We start from the raw sequence: 18,830 nt of genomic DNA, 5'->3' as shown, positions 1-18,830 counted from the left end.
ACTCCTGGCCTCAAGCAAACCTCCCGCCTGAGCCTCCCAAGTTGCTGGGATTACAGGTGTGAGCCACCGTGCCCAACTCCTCACAGTTTGTTTAGATCAGGAGTCAGCAAATCTTCTGTAAAGGACCAGCAAGCGTTTTAGGTTTTGCAGATCATATGATTGCTGGTATAGCACAAAAGCAACCATATACAGTACATAAACAGATGAGTTTGTGTTCCAGTAAAACTTTATTCCCCAAAATTAGGCAGCAAACTATAATTTGCTGACCGCTAATTTAGAAGGTTCTAGAGTCAGGAAGAGAGCTTTCCTCCACAGGGTCCTCAGTGTGGCCTACTTTTCTGCAGATCATTTAGGCTCTTTCCATGGGTGCTTTAAGAGCTGGCTTAGCAAATCCCGGTGGGGTGCGGCCCTCCAGCATGACGCAGAAGTCTCACGGGGTGAACTTAGTCCTGGCCGCCTCACCTGCCGTGCAGTGTGCGCTACGTTGAGGATTCTGTGTTCAGTCACTATTACTACAGTTTTGGGTGTCCTCAGCAACAAAGGTTTGTTGAGCACATGGTATGTGCCAAGCTCAGTGCAGTATACTTGGACCACAAAGTCAAACCTCAGATTGCATATGGCCTGTGTGACGAGACAGGTTAGTTGATGCCAGCACTGTTTCTTCTCTGATCCATTGTGCACCCTGCCCATTCTTAATACCCCAGAAATACTATCTATCCTCAACTCAAAAAAGGCTTCCTATGGCATTAAGAAAAAATCTGGATACAGTGACATCAGCAAAATGGCAGACTAGGAGACTCAAAGCTCTTTTTCCCCCATGGAGAGACCAAAAACAACCAAACACTGGCTTAAGTGTTGTGGAGCTCAGGAAAACAGTCAAATGTCGACAGTATCCAGATGAACGGCCGATCAAGAAAAAGCCATATGCAAAGCAGTTGGAAAGGTCGTGGCATTTTTGCTTACCTTGCTCTACCACCTCCTCAGCATGGCACATTCTTGGTCTGGAGGAGGCCATAGTGCGGTCCCCAAATCCTCCCTCAAACTGGAGGGAGCAAAGCAAACCTTATCTGCAGTGTTCTAACTTGTCGGGGGGGCTGTCTGCAGGGCTAGTTTCTACCTCCCCAGCTGGAGCTCTGAAGGGCGCAGGGGTGGGGCACAGTGCGAAGTGGTAGGCGCTGCCTACCAAAGCTACAGGAAGACGAGACCTGCAGACGCCTGGGCAAGACTGTGGGTGGAGACACCGCAGACCAGCTAAGGCCTCAAGGAGAAGCTGGCCTGAGACTTTGAGAAATTAAGACATGAAAGCAGCCGTGTATAGAGGGGACTCAAAAAGGCCACATAGGCCCAAGTGAGATACATGCTCAGAAAATACACGAGAAGATTTAGTGCTATGGTTGAATGTTTTTGTCCCCACCAAAATTCGTGTGTTGGAAACTTAATCCCCAGCGCAACAGTGTTGGGAGGTGGGGCCTCATAGGTGCTTAGGTCGTGAGGGCTCCGTCCTCGTGAAGGGATTAATGCTGCTGTAAAACGGGCTTGGGGAGTGGGTTGCTGGGGCCAAGGAAAAAGTTCCCCTTTGCCCTCTGAAGATTGGTTGTGAAATAAACTCACAAAAGGTAGATTAATAGGAAAAACGGCATACAAATTTATTACCACACACGGAGAAAATCAGTGGTTACCCCACTGTGCAAATGCAGATGGTTATACACCCTTCTTAGGGGAAAGGGAGATGGGCAGTGTTGATTTTAGGCAGGTAGTGAATGATTTTTAGGGGAACTCAGTGGGCTTGAAGAACAGTACAATGAATGGCCTGGGACAAAGTCTGTTGGGCCCGCAGGGCAGACAATGGTTTGTGACAAAAGTCTGTCTGGGTGCACTGATAGACTTCAATCTTTCTTCCCATGACATGAGTTCAGTTAGTGAAAACTCAAGGAAGGGACTAGTAATTGTTTTCTTGTTTGGCAGGTGCAGACTTTAGGCAGATACGGGAACTTCAGAGGGTAACTTCATCCTATGCTTTGGGAGAAAGAATTGAGAGACGGGGGATGCCGGTGAAGGTCAGAGAGACCTTGAGAGGCCTGTTCTTCAGTTCAGTGTATCAAAGTGCCGTATTTTGGGGTATTGGTTTCTGAGCCCCGAAAGTGTTCTCTGCTCTTCTGCCATATGAGGACACTGTTTGTCTCTTCTCTCTCTTGGCCCTTCTGCCTTCCACCGTGTGAGGACACAGCCAGAAGGCCCACACCAGATGCCGGCACCTTGATCTTGGACTTCCCAGCCTCCAGAACTGTGAGAAATAAATTTCTGTTCCTTATGAATGACCCAGTCTGTTTCCTTGTTACAGCAGCACAAAGTGGACGATGACAGAAACTGGTACCTGAGAAGTAGAGTGTTGCTGCAAGAAATATCTAAAAATGCAGAAGTGGCTTTGGAACTGGGTAGCAGGTAGAGGCTGGAACAGTTTTAAAGTGAAGGCTGGAAAAAACCTAGATTGTCCTGAATGCAGCACTAAGGGCAATTCTGGTGATGAAAAGAGCTACGGGGAAAGTCTTGTTCTTTTTAGAGATTACTGAAGTGGTCCTGACAGTGGAGATTATTCTGATGAAGTCTCGGATAGAAACAAGGAACAAGGTATTGAAAACTAGGGAAAGGAACATCCTTGCTATAAAGTAGTAAAGAACTTGGCTGAATTATGTTCATGTCCTAGGACTTCACAGAAGGCATAATTTAAGAGTGGTGAACGAGGGTATTTGGTGGAAAGGAACCTCTAAGCAGCAAAGTGTTCAGGGTGCTGTGTGGCTTTTCTTAACCACTCACAGGAAAGTGTGAGAAGAGAGAAACAATTTAAAGATAGAATTTAATTTATAACTTGTCGCGCCGCACTCGCCTGCAAGGACGACGCAACAAACTGGAGTTCTTCCAACAGCAGTTTAATGAGGCATCTAGTCTAGTTACATGGCGAGAGACCCCGAACAGGAAGGACAGTGGGCTTATATACCATTGCAGGTAGTCGTGGCGGGAAGTGATTGGTAGAGGGCCCTGACAAGGCTCCCAGCAATGATTCTATTGGCTATGTGCTCACCCGTAATCAGAGACCGCTCCCAACAATAACTAAAAGGGAAGTGGATCACAAAGATTTGGTAAATTCTTGGCCCGGCCATGTAAAGAATAAAAAGCATGGTTTTCTCTCAAGGGCAAGCCAAGGGTGTGGCCAAGTGACCATTTGATAAGGAGATGAATATGGATAGAAGGTAGCCTGGTGTTATTCATCAAGACAACGGAGGATGGGGCAAAACCTGGTGGCTCCTGTCTGTAATCCCAGCACTTTGGGAGGCCAGGAGTTTGGGATGAGCCTGAGCAACATGGTGAGACCCTATCTCTACAAAAAATTTTTTTTCAGTTAGCTGGGTGTGGTGACACGTGTCTGTAGTCTCAGCTACTCAGGAGGCTGAGGCAGGAGGACCGCTTGAGCCCTGGAACTTGAGGTTACAGTGAGCTATAATTGCACCACTGCTCTCCAGCCTGTGCAACAGTGCAAGACCCTGTCTCTAAAAAAAAGAAGAAGAGAGAAAAAAGAAAAATATATGCAGTGGGAGAATGACCTCAAAGGTATTTCAGAGATCTTCGAGGCTGTCCAGCGCCACCCCAGGTCTCTGCTCTGGCATCCAGTGCAGGGCTCCTCAGCCACCCCGCAGTGTGTGGAGGGTGCAGACCATGAGCTTGGGTGGCATTCGTGTGGCGCTAACTCTGTAGGCTCACGCAGCGCAAGAGCAATGGAGGCACTGCCCTCACCTAGAGTTCAAAGGGTGCTGTAGAGCACTCAGCAAAGCCATGGAAGCAGGACTGCTCAAGATCTTGGGGCCCAACCTTGGTCCCAGTGTGTCTGGAAGGAGGGATGTGGAATCAAAGATTATTCTCAAATCTTAATATTTAATGTTGTTTGCCTTGTTGGGGCTTTTTGTTTGTTTGTTTTTGAGACAGAGTCTCACTCTGTCACCCTGGGTAGAGTGCAGTGACATCATCATAGCCACAGCAACCTCAAACTCCTGGGCTCAAGCGATCCTCTTGCCTCAGCCTCCTGGATATCTGGGACTATAGGCACATGCCACCACACCTGGTTAATTTATCTGTTCTTCGTAGAGACAGGGTCTCGCTCTGCCTCAGGCTGGTCTTCAACTCCTGAGCTCAAGCGATCCTCCCACCCCAGCCTCCCAGAGTGCTAGGATTACAGGTGTGATCCACCATGCCCAGCCCCTTGTTAGGTTTTGGACCTCCTTGGGAACTGTTACCTCTTTCTTTTTCTCTCCCCCATTTCTCCATTTTGGAATGGGAATGTCTGTCCTATCTCTGTCCCACCATTGTACTTTGGAAGTACATAACTTGTTTGATTTCACAGACTCAAAACTGGAGGGAGGCCGGGCGTGGTGGCTCACGCCTGTAATCCTAGCCCTCTGGGAGGCCAAGGCGGGTGGATCGCTCAAGGTCAGGAGTTCGAGACCAGCCTGAGCGAGACCCCCGTCTCTACTAAAAATAGAAATAAAAATTATCTGGACAACTAAAAATATATATAGAAAAAATTAGCCGGGTATGGTGGCACATGCCTGTAGTCCCAGCTACTCCAGAGGCTGAGGTAGGAGGATCGCTTAAGCCCAGGAGTTTGAGGTTGCTGTGAGCTAGGCTGACACCACGGCACTCACTCTAGCCCGGGCAACAAAGTGAGACTCTGTCTCAAAAAAAAAAAAAAAAAACTGGAGGGAAATTTACCTCAGGATGAATTGTGCCTTGAGTCTCACCCATATATGATTTAGATAGGACTTTGGAGCTTAGACTTTAAAGCTGATTCTGGGGCCAGGCGCGGTGCCTCACGCCTGTAATCCTAACACTCTGGGAGGCCGAAGCGGGTGGATTGCTCGAGGTCAGGAGTTCGAAACCAGCCTGAGCAAGAGCGAGACCCCATCTCTACTAAAAATAGAAAGAAATGATCTATCTAGTCAGCTAAAAATATATATAGAAAAAAAAAATTAGCCAGGCATGGTGGATGGAACAGTTTTAGTCCCAGCTACTCGGGAGGCTGAGGCAGAAGGATCGCTTAAGCCCAGAAGTTTGAGGTTGCTGTGAGCTAGGCTGATGCCATGGCACTCTAACCAGGGCAAAAGAGCAAGATTCTGTCTCAAAAAAAAAAAAAAAAAAAGATGCTGAAACCAATCCTCCATGGATACAGAAAGATGACTGTATACACAAAATAATTGACAGCAGGTTCTTGAAGATATATTTGTATACCCATGTTCACAGCAGCATCATTCACAGTAGCTAAAACATGGAAACAACCCAAGTCTCCATCAGTGGATAAATGGATAAACCAAATGTGACATATAATACAATGGAATATTATTCAGCCATAAAAAGGAAGGAAATTCTGACACATGCTACAATATGGATGATCCCTGGGAATATTATGCTGGGTGAAATAAACTAGTCACAGAAAGAAAACTACTGTATGATTCCACTTATACAAAATACTTAGCATAGTCAAAATCATAGAGACAGAAAATAAAATGGTGATTGCCAGGGGTTGGGGGTAGGGAGGCTTAGGGAGTTATTATTTAATAGTTGTAGAGTTTCAGTTTTCCAAAATGGAAAGGTATAGATAGTAGTGATGGTTCACAACATTTTGACTATATTCACGACCACTGGCCTACACACTTAAAAAATAGTTAAGATGGTAAATTGTATGTGTGTTTTACCACAATAAAAAAGGGAAAAATAGATTGTTATAACCTTAGGATGTTATATTTAATATAATATATAATCCCTATGGTAACCACAAAGAAAACATCCAGAATATACACAAAAGGAAAGAGAAGGGAATTACAACATGTCACAACAAAAAATCACCTAAAGAAAAAGGACATCAGTAATGGAAGAAACAGGGACAAAAAAACCTAAGACATACAGAAAACAAATAACAAAATGGCAAAAATAAGTCCTTTCCTACTGGTAACTACTTTAAATGTAAATGGTTTAAACTCCCCAATCAAAGGGCATAGATTGACAGAATGGATTTTAAAAACATCATCCAATTATACACTATCTACAAGAGATTCAGTTTAGATCCAAGGCACAAATGGATTGAAAGTGAAAGGATGGAAAATATATATAGTTAAATTCATAAAGACAGAAAGTAGAATGGCAGGTGCCCACGGCTGGGAGAGGGAGAAATGGGGACTAATTGTTTAATCAATGCAGAGTTTGTGTTTGGGAAGGCGAAAAAGCTCTGGAGATGATGGTGGTGATGGTTGCACAATGATGTGAATGTACTTAATGGTTAAAATGGCAAATTTTATGTATATTTTACCACAATAAAAAGTTTTAGAAAACCAGGGTATGGAAAGGTAGAAGGAGCAGATATGATAACCAGGAATATTGGTCTAGTTGTTAAAATTGAGCTCCACTTTTTCTCTGGGATTCCTGGAATCCAGAAGAAACACTTATTCTTATCACAGTGCCAAGAACAGGTTGATTGGTTCCATTAATTTAATGAAAACTATTGTAGTGGTTTAAATTGTGACAGCTGAAATTCTGAACTGTATGTATACATACTTAGATCGTAACAGTAGAAAGTTAAATATTGAATACAAAAATATATGGGCTAAAATTCACAGATTATAATTTTTGATTAATAGAGGAAACAAGTGTTTTAAGAAAGCAGTATGTGTCAAACTCCTTTGGGATTAAAACAAAGAAAGCAGTATGTGTCTATAGTCTGCACTTTCTGTGGTACAGATCAGTGATTTTTGCCCTGTCTTCCATTCAGCCCTGGGATTACGGAGAGGACTTTGGGGGCCACTCACGCATCTCAAGGGCAGGCAAAAGGACAGCACTGCAGCCACCCACCCCAACCCAGTCAGATCAACCATGCTTCAAAATTTTCAGCAAAATAGGATGATGTTGCTGTGGATGCACTTTGCAACCCACTTACAGAGAATATGTCATTGAAATAAGATTCAAATATTATTACTTTTTTTTTTTTTTTTTGAGTCAGAGTCTCTCTCTGTTGCCCGGGCTAGAGTGAGTGCCGTGGCGTCAGCCTAGCTCACAGCAACCTCAAACTCCTGGGCTCAAGCAATCCTCCTGCCTCAGCCTCCCGAGTAGCTGGGACTACAGGCATGCGCCACCATGCCCGGGTAATTTTTCTGTATATATTTTTAGCTGTCCATATAATTTCTTTCTGTTTTTAGTAGAGGCGGGGTCTCGCTCTTGCTCAGGCTGGTCTTGAACTCCTGAGCTCAAACAATCCACCTGCCTCGGCCTCCCAGAGTGCTAGGATTACAGGCATGGGAGCCACCATGCCCAGCCAAATATTATTACTTAAGAAAATAAACGTTGATGTTCTGATGAATTTATTGTTAGATGATAATCTATTGATACACTGCCTACATAATATCAAAAATTTCAAATGTATGTATTTATTGGTATGTAATATATATGTCTTTGAAAAATATTAAAGGTATTTTATTTTGATATGTGACCAAGGTAAATTAAGACTTAGAAAATTATAGATTATTGTATCACTAATTCTAAAAATAGTTCAAGGCATATGAAATACAAAGATAATTTAGAGTGTCTCTGCTTTTAAAGGCATTCATAGTCCACTGGGAGAAAAACAATGTGCAAGCTCTTATAATATCGCTTAATAAATACCGGGAGAGAGGAAAGCAAACTTACTACGGAAACACACAGCAATCTCTCAGGATGGAAAGGGGAAGTCTCACAGAAACCTGTCGAATAAATAAAACCTCTGAACTGAATCTTGAGTGTCAAGTGGGAGTTAACCATGCTTTGCGGGCTGAATTGTGTCCTCCACAGAGAAGTTATGTTGGAGTCCTAACCCCCAGTACCTCAGAACGTGACCCTATTTGGAGATAGGGGTTTTTGCAGTGGTAAACAACTTAAAATGAAGTCATTTGGGTGGGCCCTAATCCATTATGACTGATATCCTTATAAAAAGGGGAAAGTTGGACACAGAGACATAGAAAGAAGACAATGTGAAAAGACATGTGGACAAGACAGCCAGGTATGAGCCAAAGAGAGAAGCCTGGAACAGAGCTCTCAGAAGGAACCAGCCCTGTGGGCACCTGTAAATTGGTGAATGTAACTGATTTTGGGATTGTAGAATCCAGACTAGAGACAATACATTTCTCTTGTTTAAAAAAAGAAAAAAAAAAAGACTAAGCATTTAACCCTAGCATTTTAGGTCATCACCATCTGGCTTCCAATAAAATTTCCAACTTTAAGTCTCTTGCAAACTCTCCATTTCAGCCCAATGAGTTCACTCATTCAGTTTCTCAAATTTTTATTGGGGGTCTACCATGCAAGGCTTAGGGGCCGGCAGTGACATGTGATATGACTCAGACAACCAGGGTCCCTGCCTTCAGGAAGCCTTACGTTCTAGGGGAGGAGACGCCAAATGACCAACTTCACCATTCACTGTTGAACTACCGCTATGGGTAGAGTTGCAAATGAGAGTGAGCTAAGAGCACATAACAGGGCACCTGACCTAGTCTCGGAGAAACAGGAAAGGTTTTCTGAGAAAGTAATATTTGGACTTGAAGGATGACAAGAAGTCAGTCAGTAGAGGAACGAACATTCCCTGAAGATATTTTTGTGTTTTCCCATCTCTATGCTTTAATGTGTACTGTGCCATCTGCTTATACTACATCCCTTTTTCCAGTATCCAAATCCTAACTTGAGATGTGCCTCAGATCCTCTCTTCTCTGCAAAGCACTTCCTGATCGTCCAGGCTGAAGTATTCCCTCCGTGTAATATACGGGACAAGCTTGTTAGTTATCAGCTATAAGCTATGCATGGCCTTAATGATGTTTTTGCAATTCTCACCTTGCCCTGTGATATAAATCCAGAAGTCACCTCGATTCCAGTTCCATCCAAAACATTAGGAAGTCACTTCAGTTTTATGTCCATGCAGAATTTTCTGGGAAAGCAATGATTAGAGGAATTGATTTGAAATATATATATTTTTTGAGACAGAGTCTTGCACTGGGTAGAGTACAGGGACATCATCATAGCGCACTGCAATCTCAAGCTCCTGGGCTCAAGTGATCCTCCTGCCTCAGCCTCCCTAGTAGCTGGCACTAAAGGTGCACACCACCAGCCTGGGTAATTTTTTTTTACTTTTTGTAGAGACAGGGTCTTGCTATGTTGACTAGGCTGGTCTTGAATTCCTAACCTCAAGCGATCTTCCTTCCTCAGCCTCCCAAAATGCTGGGATTAGGGTCCAGCCTTTTTTGTTTAAATATTACTGATGGATTTCAATCCATGCAAGTATCGTTCTTAGCATGGCTCAAATTGTCCTTTAGCCAGTAAGAGCCTCTTCAAAGTTAGCTCTTGAGTCCTTTTGACATAACTGTAGAAGTCTTTGAGAGCCTCCTGTGATCTGGTCTGACAAAGTTCCATTCCAGTTTCATCTTTTACTTCAGGGTTGGGGAAGCTTTCGTGTTCGAAGGCTGCATTAATTTAGCTGTAATCAAATAAGGCCGTATTTAGGAAACTTCAATTAGATATACTTTAAAATGTACATTATTTTGTAAAATAAAACTACCAGGCACTTAATAATTTCAAAAAATGAAAACTGTTAATTTTAAAGTTAACTAACCTTTTAATTACTTTGTTGTGTCTGCTTTTTGTTGGAAAGCATTTGAATATTTGGTTGCAGCATGGAGGTCTGCAGTTTCAGCTGATCCTCTAGATGGGCATCAGTCATTTGTGACCTTAAGGTCACCTGGATTTGGGTTATGTAGGAGAATGTGGATTCTCAGCAATAAGTGGTTGAAAAGAAGTAAGCATTTTTCGGGCATGTTGCCGAACATGTGGGTATTGTACTGCATTTTTCCATATTTCAATTGGATCTTTCTTAGCATCAAACAATGACTTTAAAATGTCACCTACTGAGAGCTCAATCAGTTCCATCTGCAGTTCTTTAGGTGCCTTGGTGATATCAAGTAGGTGAGACTGTAATGCTAATATGTGTGATATCATAATTCTCAAAGTCAGTGAACCTTTCCATTGTGTTCTCCAATTAATAGGTCTACAGCAGCTGTGTATTCTTCAAATGATTCACATATATCATCCTGCTCATCAATGACCTTTGCTAACTGAGGAAAATGTTCATTGAAATTTCCTTTTGAAGAATAAGTACATTGAAAAAAAATAGGTTTTTTTGAAATGCTTGAATTTTTTTGCCACATATCATATATAGACTTAGTTTTACCTTGCAAAGAAATATTCAGACATGATATCACACAGAAATGCTGCATTCCTATGGAAATATTCTTTTAAGAAGTTCACATTACTGATTCTGTTCTTCATAAAATTTAACTGTTCTTGCAGAGATAAAATTTTGGCTAACACCTGTCCCTGAAATAGCGAACACACTTTAGAATGATATGGCAAATCCACACTGAATACCTGATCATTCAACTTTAGCATTGTTACAAAACTGATGATGCTGTGTTACATTTGCACGAATATAGTTAACAATACTTACAACTTGTTACAAAGTGTCACTTAAAATAGTAGCTTTAGCAGAGACATTTTGCTCGTGCAAAACACAATGAAAAGAAATGAGAGCATCTGGATCTGTTAATACTTTTTTTTATCTGTGCAATAAACCCTTCATGTTTTCCTGCTGTGAAAGATGACCACCTGTACATACACTCGCTCCATTTACCAAATTCAGTCCAAACTTCACATTGATCTTGAAAATTGAAGATATCTCTTCCCCGTGTTCTGTTCACAAGAGTACCCAAAGTGAGTAACTCTTCGTAGCAAAGGAAATCTTCCATTATGACTCGAATGAAGTATAAAACCTGTGCCAAGTCAGTATATCAGTTGATTCATCTAAAGTGATTGAAGAATATATCTTTTCCTTTTGAAGTATTGCATGAAGTTGTTCTGTTAAGTTGAAGGCTAATTCATGCTGCTCACCTGTTATGGTTCTCCTTGGAAGAGGCAGTTGTTTGTACTTTGAAACATTATTGGGGTCTAAGCATCCTACAACTTCGCCAGTGCATTCTTTTGCAATTTCTACATCACTGAATGGCTTCCCTTTTTTCCCCGAGTGTATAAGCTACTGTATAAGTTGCTTCAGTGGCATTATTTCCATGCCTTATTGCTGCTTGAAAGAATTGTTTGCTTTTGATTTTCATCTTTCAATTTCTGCAATACAACATTTTGCACCTCTCCCTCTAATTTAAAATATCTGTGGTCCTTATGAGTGTTCTAATGCTGATGAGCATTGAATTTCTTTAATGTTGATATTGTATCACAAAGCAAGCAAATCATCTTATCTTTAGCAGAAACAAAATAATATTACAATTCCCAATCTTCATTAAAAAATCTGTTTTCTTCAGAGTTCTCTTGGTCTTCTTTGACATGATGCGCTGTTAAACAGACAGAATTTAAAAGGACTGCCGAGCTGTGCAACTATCACAAATTCCACTTCAAATAGAAACACAGTGCACCACTGTCAAAAGCTGGTAACAGGCTGGCATATTCGACCCCCATAAACTCTCGCCAACCAGCCTTGTGCGGTATGGCGCCAGCCAGGCGGGAGAAGCTAGAACTAAATCATGAGTGTAGCAGCTGTCAATTTAGCCTTTATGGCTTACTCTAATTGTGCTGGTCAACCTGGGAGGATTATTTCATTTAACCTTATTTTATTATTTGGCATTCTAAAAATAAAATAAAAATATAAAAGATGAACAAAAATGTATTAATAAAAATGAAAGAATTTGTTCTGTAAAATTTGGATTCAGTCAAAAGGCTATACTTAAGGACCTAGAAGGCCACAATTCCCCACCCCTGCTTACATTTACCCCATACCTGGAATCATCTATTTCTTCAAGAAGCTCTGGTTTCTTCTAGTGAGCAATGGTATTTCAGGACCTCAAGACCACATCTGGGCTGGGCACGGTGGCTCATGCCTGTAATTCCAGCACTATGGGAGCCAGGATGGCTTGAGGCCAGGAGACCCCATCTCTACAAAACATTTAAAAATTAGCAGGGCAGAGTAGCATGTGCCTATAGTCCCAGCTACTCAGGAGGCTGAGGCAGGAGGATCCCTTGAGCCCAGGAGTTTGAGGCTGCTGTGAGCTATGATCCTGCCACTGCACTCCAGCCTGGGAGAGACCCTGTCTCTAAAGAAAGATAAATAAAATACAAATTTAAAAAAAAAAAGACCACGTCCGCATTGTTATTGGGTCATTGTTTCTACGTCTTTTCAGTCAACAGCGCTAGGGACATATATATAAGCATACATACATATATAAATACATATGTCTTTCTAGGATTATATACAATGTATGTATGTGATATATATGTATACATACATTTTTAAAGATAAAGATACCTCTTGAGTTCATGCTAATACTACTTCTACTTCAAATTCAATGTTTTCACTCAAACCCTTCTGTCTGATAGAATCAGAATGTCCCATAATTGCTTATGTGCTTTATCCTGCATTACATGTATAGCAGTCTCAGAATAGCGACACTAATACTATCACTGCCAATATAATTCCTGAAAATAGTTTTTAAAAGTTTTTTATATATGTTCTCCCTATTCCCTTCTTTTTTTTTTCTTTCCCATTCATCTTGTTTCTATAATTCCCTTCTTTTTATAATAATCATTTTACATAGGCATGGTCAGAACATACGACCATTATACTTCCCTTTTAACTCTTATTGAGTCTTAGCGCTGTACCCAGCTGTGTGGATCTCCGATGCCCGTCACCGTGCCCGGCACTCACACGTGCTTCGCCGGTCACTCTGACTCTCCAGGGCTTGCCCTTCAGCAGATCCCTCAGCGAGAGCTCAGAGAACAACGCCCCCCAAGCTCCTGCGTGTGGATAATGGCCTGTGCTTGTGCGGGCAGGGCCCCGTGGCCCCTCCACCGGTGGCAACCTGGGGGGCTGATTGAAGAGATGTGGATGAGTATCCTCAAAAAAGAAAACAGAAGACTCTACACCCTTCTCATTGTTCAGATTCCTCTGGAATAAGCAGAATTGCAGATGAATTCAATGGAATTTTTTTCTGATCATTCTTACAGTGTCTGTTCTATGAGACAGCCAGACTTAAAATATTTTTACAACAAAGATGATGAGTCTGATACCAAGACGTCAAATGACTTGCCAAAACTTACAGATGGAAGCGAGGCCAGAAACAGAAATTGGAACTACCTGGTTCCCAGTGCTGTACTTAGCGTTCTAGACCACGCTGCCTTTCCTACAGAAAAATCTGCTGATGTTGATGTCTGTGATGAAGAACACGACTCCCCTCAATCACTCAAGCAGGGAGTCCTACGGAGAAGCTCACACGGCTGAAGATGCTCCAGTTGCCATGGATGCGCATGCAGTTTCCAAGGATCATCATATAGAGACAGAAAACAATTCCTCTGAGAGTCTCCAAGACCACACTGATGAAGAGCCAGCAGCTAAACTTCATAAAATTCTTTTTTTTTTAATTTCAAAATATTAAGGGGGTACAAATGTTTTAGGTTACATGGATCCTTTTTGTAATGCTTGAGGCCCCCGCTAAAGGTGTGCCTATCACCCAAATAGTGTGCACAGCACCCATCAGCTAGGTTTTGCCTCTCCGCTCCTCCCCACTCCCCCCTGGTTGACTTCCACTGAGTTTTACTTCCCTCTGTGTGCACGTGCTCATCGGTTCTCTCCAATTTAATAGGGGCTACCACTGGTGTTCGTTTTTCCATTCTTGAGATACTTCACTTAGGAGAATCGCTTCCAGTTCCATCCAGATGGTTGCAAATTCGCTGTTTTATGGCTGAGTAGAACTCCATGGTATACATGTACCTACCACATTTTATTACTCCACTCATGAATTGATGGGCACTTGGTAAAATTCTTGACAACAGCCAAGGTTTGAATGGTCTTTACTGACAGTTAGTAGCAGTGGCTTCCAAAAAATGTGAAGTTTCACAGCAGGTATTTTTCTGATTTAAAGCAGCATGTGATCCCGAAGCATTAACGTGCCGATTCAAATGCATGTTGAGTATGCAAGGAAATTTTTACTACTAACATGCTTCTGATGGAACATGCCAAACTATACTACATAAAGAGGATCCCTACAGTTGCAGTGATTGACTGTCTTAGGACAGTAATTTTTGAGAACCTCAGCCTGCATATTGCAGTCACCATTTTCGTGATCACATCTACTGGTGTGAGCAGTGTGAGGTACAGTCCCTGCAAGCAGTGAACACTACCTGCATTGCCCGGAGCACAGCTGTGATGAGCAGAACTCGTGTCAGTTCTGTGAACATGAAAAGAATGATCCAGAAGACTTGCATAGCCATGTGGAAAGTGAGCATCCATGTAAATTAAGGGACTTAACTGATAAGTATAACAATAAAGGACAGGGACAGAACAGCCTCTCAAGCAAAATTACCTTTGACAAATGTGAAAACTTCCTTGCATGTGAAGTATGTGGTTTTCAGAGTAGAATTCATACAAATGTTGACAGGCATGGAGCTATTGAATGTACTAAAGTTTTTCTCATGTTTATGATGACAGTGAGAAAAGTTTTTCAAGTATGTTAGAATATTGCAAGAATTTAAATTCACATTCATTTGAAGGGATTCATTTGTGTCAATATTGCAAATATTCAACAAGACAAATTGAAGATCTTAAAAGTCATCTAAATTTCAAGCATTTGGCTGACTTACCTCACAAATGTAGTGACTGCTTGATGAGGTTTAGAAATGAAAGGGAATTAATAATAAGTCACCTTCTAGTCTATGAGACAACTTGATTATTCTCTTTATTTTAACTTACAGAATGTTAATGTAAAATAATTAATTCAACTTTTTGAAGATGTTAAAATAGATGATTTTAATACAACTTACGAAATTTGCTTTTCACAAGTTTTTTTAATTGTCCAATTTTCTTGCCATTGCTCTATTTTTAAGTATATACTTGTAACGTAAATGTGGTATTTTCAATTGCATGATAGTTCATAGTTTTAACCACTCTTGGTGACTATTATCCTGTTTCTTGTATGTGCTCCAATTTCATGAATTGAAAAATAAATGTACTAAAGAAAGGAACTACAGTTTTCTTTCCTTAACTATAGGTGCTATTAACTTTTTCTTTTTTAAACTCAAGACAAGCTTAGTTTTCCATGCATAAAGTCATTAAATTATTGCACTGCCTGAACTAAAATGCAACGCAATATACAATAAAGTAACCACTGGATACTTCCATTAATAAGAAACCAGACATTGCTTTTCATTCCCCTAGGTAATCAGTGGATTTTGTGTGATTTTTTTTTTTTTTGGCATAATGCTCCTTCTTATTTGTATCAAAACTCATACCAAACAATGAGTTCTGGGTTGCAAAAGAGGATTTATTTTTTACACCTGTCTTTGTCCACAAGTTAAGCAAAAGCAAACACAGGTGCTGTGTCTGATTCTTTTAATAACACTAGGATGCCAGTATTATCATGGAAAGAAAAGATTTGGTTTTCTTATTTTTTTTTTTTTTTTTTTTTTTTGAGACAGAGTCTTGCTCTGTCACCTGGGCTAGAGTGCCGTGGTGTCAGCCTAGTTCACAGCAACCTCAAACTCCTGGGCTCAAGCGATTGATTCACCTGCCTCAGCCTCCCAAGTAACTGGAAGTACAGGTGTGAGCCACCACGCCTGGCCAAGATTTGGTTTTCTTGACAGTCTGTTTTAAAATTTTTTTTTCCTAAGCCTCTATCTATGTGTTGAAAATTTTTTTTTTTTTTTTTTTTGAGACAGAGTCTCGCTCTGTTGCCCAGGCTAGAGTGAGTGCCATGGCGTCAGCCCAGCTCACAGCAACCTCAAACTCCTGGGCTTAAGCGATCCTCCTGCCTCAGCCTCCCGGGTAGCTGGGACTACAGGCTTGCGCCACCATGCCAGGCTAATTTTTTCTATATATATTTTTAGTTGGCCAGATAATTTCTTTCTATTTTTTTTTTAGTACAGACAGGGTCTCGCTCTTGCTCAGGCTGGTCTCGAACTTCCAGAGTGCTAGGATTACAGGAGTGAGCCACCGCGCCCGGCCCTTTGTGTTGAATAAGTTAAGATGGGGTTGGGAATGAACTAGTAAAGGGTTACAATAAAAAATGTAACTATTTCATTTAAAAAAAGATAATAGTCTGTGCTTTTTATATTTGAAAGTCAGTTTTGCTGGATATAAAATCCTTGGGTCACATTTTTTTTCTTGAATATCTTAAATATATTACTCAATTTTCTTCTAGCGCAAGGCATTGTTAAAGTCTGGCAATGACCTCATTTTATTCCTCTTATAAGCCACTTGATAATTTTTTTGAGACAGGATCTTGGTGTCACCTAGGCTAGAGTGCAGTGATGTCATCATAGCTCACTGCAACCTCAAACTCCTGGCCTCAGGTGACACTCCTGCTTCAGCCCCATAAGTGGCTGGGACTACAGGCTTGCACCAACCACACCCGGCTAATTTTTTTTCGGTAGAGACAGGGGTCTCGCTCTTACTCAGTCTGGTCTCTAACTCCTGGCCTCAAGCGATCCTCCTGCCTCGTCCTCCCAAAGTGCTAGGATTACAGGAGTGAGCCACCGCGCCCGGCTGCCACTAGCTATTTCCAATAGATGCTCAAAGTATGTTTTTATCTCCTGAAAGTCTAGTTAATTTACTAGAATATTTCTTTGTATTGGTTGTTTGGGCCAAATGTTCTTAGGTACGTGGTGTGTGTATAGTTTCAAAGATTTTTTTCCTTAAATTTAGAAACTTTTTTTCATTTTTTGTTATACATTTCTTGATTTTATATTAAGATATATGTCTATATCTTGATTTTTAATGTCTTCTTTATTGTTATATTTATTCTGTTCACTTGCTTTAGTTCTTTACTTCAGAAACTTCTGTATTCTGTTTTGCCTCTTCTTTACTTGTCTTCTGTATTTGTCATTTTCATTCAAATCATTTTGCTCTCTTCTGCGATTTCACAGTGTAAAAATTTGTCCTCCCTTATTTCCCTTAAGACATTATTTATTGGGCCAGGCAAGGTGGCTCATGCCTATAATCCTAGCACTCTGCGAGACTGAGGTGGGAGGATCGCTTGAGCTCGGGAGTTTGAGACCAGCCTGAGCAAGAGCAAGACCCCTTTTCTAACAAAAATAGAAAAAATTAGCTGGGTGTGGTGGCCTGTAATTTTAATTATTTTTAGGTTTACAATTCAGTGGTATGAAGTATATTCACAACGTTGTGCCATCATCCCCACTGTATATTTCCAGAACTTTTTCAACATCTCAAACTGAAACTCCATACACAGTAAAGCAGTAACTCGCCACCCTCCCTCACCCCCAGCCCTGGTAATCTCCATTCTACTTTCTGTCTTCGGGAATGTACTTATTTTAGGTACCTTATATACCTGTAAGTGGAATCATAAATATTTGTCCTTCTGTGTCTACCTTATTTTACTAAGCATATTTTCAATGTTCGTCCATGTTGTAGCATTAGCAGAATTTCATGCCTTTTTAAAGGCTGAATAATATTCCATTGTATGTATATACCGAATTTTGTTTATCCATTCATCTGTTGATGGACACTTGGCCTGTGTCCACCTTTTAGATTGTAAATAATGCTGCCATGAACATTGGCATACAAGTTTCTGAGTCTCGGCTTTCAATTCTTTTGAAATTGGCTCTTGGCTCTAATCCTGTCTTTGATTAGGAATGGAACTACTGGATCCTCTGGTAAGTCCGTATTTAACTTTTTGAAGAACTGCCAAACTGCTTTCCGTAGCGGCCACACCATTTTTTATTGCTACCAGCAATGCACAATGTGGTTTCAATTTCACCACATCCTTGCTGACACTTGTTATTTTTCAGTTCTTGGTTTTTTGTTTGTTGGTTGGCTGATTTTTTTTTTTTTTTTTTTTTGAGACAGAGTCTCACTCTGTTGCCCAGGCTAGAGTGAGTGCCGTGGCGTCAGCCTCGCTCACAGCAACCTCAAACTACTGGGCTTAAGCGATCCTCCTGCCTCAGCCTCCCCAGTAGCTGGGACTACAGGCATGTGCCACCATGCCCGGCTAATTTTTTGTATATATATTTTTTAGTTGGCCAGATAATTTCTTTCTATTTTTTTTTTTTTAGCAGAGATGGGGTCTCGCTCAGGCTGGTCTCGAACTCCTGACCTCGAGCGATCCACCCGCCTCGGCCTCCCAGAGGGCTAGGATTACAGGCGTGAGCCACCGCGCCCGGCCAGTTGGCTGATTTTTAATAGTAGCCCTATTAATGCGTGTGAGGTGTTATTGCGTTGTGATTTTCATTTCCATGTCCCTTTTGATTAATGATGTTGAGCATCTTTTCATGTGCGTATTGGCCATATGGATATCTTTTTTGAAGAAATATCTATTCAAGTTCCTTGCCCATTTTTGAATCAGTGTTTTGTTTTGTTTTTTATTAGTAAGAGTTCTTTATATATTCCAGATATTGATCCCTTATCATATATATGAATTGCAAATACTTCCATCCTGTGGGTTCGTTTTTTTTTTCTTTTTGTTCTCTTGATAATGTCCTTTGATCATTTCCCCCCTTTTAATTAACAAGTAATTTATGGGGAGATACTGAAGATTATGTACATATTCTCTTCCTCATCAAATTTACACTCACGAGTTTTAGCATTTAGCGACGGTTCTTGATTTTTGAGCACCAACCACATTCCAGGGGCTGCTCTAGATGCTCCCGGTGCGTTGTCCCTGTGTCACCGGGGAGGAACTGGAGCTGAAGAGTGAAACAACAACGGC

At 41.2% G+C, this 18,830-nt stretch overlaps 2 pseudogenes; one reads left to right on the top strand and one right to left on the bottom strand.

Moving 5' to 3' along the window:
- Positions 1 to 555: 555 nt before the first annotated feature.
- LOC123632030 lies at positions 556 to 13,570 on the top strand (annotated as a pseudogene).
- Positions 13,571 to 15,366: 1,796 nt separating this feature from the next.
- Positions 15,367 to 15,486, bottom strand: LOC123633782 (annotated as a pseudogene).
- Positions 15,487 to 18,830: the final 3,344 nt, after the last annotated feature.

This window comes from Lemur catta, chromosome 2 (genome assembly GCF_020740605.2).
Source record: "Lemur catta isolate mLemCat1 chromosome 2, mLemCat1.pri, whole genome shotgun sequence".
Taxonomy (NCBI): Eukaryota; Metazoa; Chordata; class Mammalia; order Primates; family Lemuridae; genus Lemur; species Lemur catta.
This window is presented reverse-complemented; position numbering and strand designations above follow the sequence as displayed.